The sequence below is a fragment of the Bidens hawaiensis genome, unplaced genomic scaffold (genome assembly GCF_021521415.1).
Source record: "Bidens hawaiensis isolate Kalapana, Puna unplaced genomic scaffold, B.hawaiensis_p1.1 tig00050515_1, whole genome shotgun sequence".
Taxonomy (NCBI): domain Eukaryota; kingdom Viridiplantae; phylum Streptophyta; class Magnoliopsida; order Asterales; family Asteraceae; genus Bidens; species Bidens hawaiensis.
Window position 1 is genome coordinate 35284 of NW_027499038.1, and position 1761 is coordinate 37044.

Here is a 1761-nt window from a genome sequence, read left to right on the forward strand (position 1 = left end):
AAGGACTGTAAGATAGAGTTAGAGGGACATGAGGTCCCTGTTACTTTGTACGTTATGACCTTAGGAGGGTTCGATGTGGTTTTGGGAATGGATTGGTTGTCTGAGTATGAAGCTCAGATTGTGTGTAAGAGTAGGATAATAAGGTTAAAGTCCTTGGATGGTAGTGTGGTGAAGGTTTATGGTGATAAGGAAAGTTCGGGGCTTAATGTCATTTCGATGATAAAAGCCGAGGGTTTGTTAAGGCGAGGGTGCGGTGCCTACCTAGCGTATGTTGTCAACGCTACGGCCGAGACGAAAGAAATGAAATATGTTCCTATCATGCGTGAGTACCCAGAAGTATTCTCTGAGGATATTCCGGGGTTGCCACCGGAGCGAGAGATAGAATTCCAAATAGACTTAGTTCCAGGAGCCCAACCCGTCACGAAAGCACCTTACCGTTTAGCGCCGTTTGAGATGAAAGAATTGATGTCTCAACTGCAAGAACTCCTCGACAAGGGTTTTATTAGACCAAGTGTTTCCCCGTGGGGCGCACCAGTGTCATTCGTGAAGAAGAAGGATAGAAATATGAGAATGTGTATTGACTATCGTGAGTTGAACAAGCTTACGGTAAAGAATATGTATCCTTTGCCAAGGATTGATGATCTGTTTGACCAACTGCAAGGTTCAAGTTGGTTCTCAAGAATAAATCTCAGATCAGGCTATCATCAGCTGAAGTTGAAAGAGGCAGGCATCCCTAAAACAGTGTTTCGGACGCGTATGGACACTACAAGTTCCTCGTGATGTCATTTGGTCTAACAAATGCTCCTGCAGCATTTATGGACATGATGAATTGGGTGTGTCGGCCGATGTAATATAAGTCAGTTATCGTTTTCATCGACGATATATTGATTTATTCAAAGAGAAAGTCTGATCATGATGAGCATCTGAGGGAGGTATTGGAGACGCTGAAGAAAGAGAAATTGTATGCTAAGTTTTCTAAATGCGCGTTCTGGTTACGAGAAGTGCAATTTCTATGTCACATGATTAATCCTGAGGGGATTACCGTGGACCCAGCTAAGATTGAGGCGATAAAGAATTGGAAGACTCCAAAGAATCCGACTGACATACGAATCTTCTTGGGGTTAGCTGGCTACTATAGGAGATTCATCGAAGGTTTCTCCAAGATAGTCTCACCGTTTACCGGTATGACCCGAAAGTCGGTAGTATTCAGTTAGGGAAAGTTTCAAGAAGAAGCTTTTGAGGAATTTAAGAAAAGACTCACTCAAGCTCTAATCCTTTCTCTACCCGATGGTGACGAGGATCTGGTTGTTTGTACTGATGCTTCGCATCGTGGGTTAGGTTGTGTGTTGATGCAACGAGGGAAAGTGATAGCTTACGCGTCTAGACAATTGAAATTCCATGAGAGTACATATACGACGCATGATTTAGAGCTAGTAGCAGTAGTGCATGCTCTTAAGATATGGAGGCATTATCTGTATGGTACTAAGTGTACCATTTACCCAGGTCATAAGAGTTTAAAGTACTTCATAGAGCAGAAGGAATTGAACATGAGACAGAGGAGATGGTTGGAGTTGATTAAGGATTACGACTGCGACATTAAATACTATCTTGGTAAAGCTAATGTGATCACTGACGCGCTAAGTCGTAAGAACGAGGAAGTTATTGCAACAGTGAAGTCATACCAGTTGATTATGAACTCAAGCCTATTTGAAGAAATCAACAAAATGCAATCAAAAGTGCTGATAAATGAAGGGCTAATAA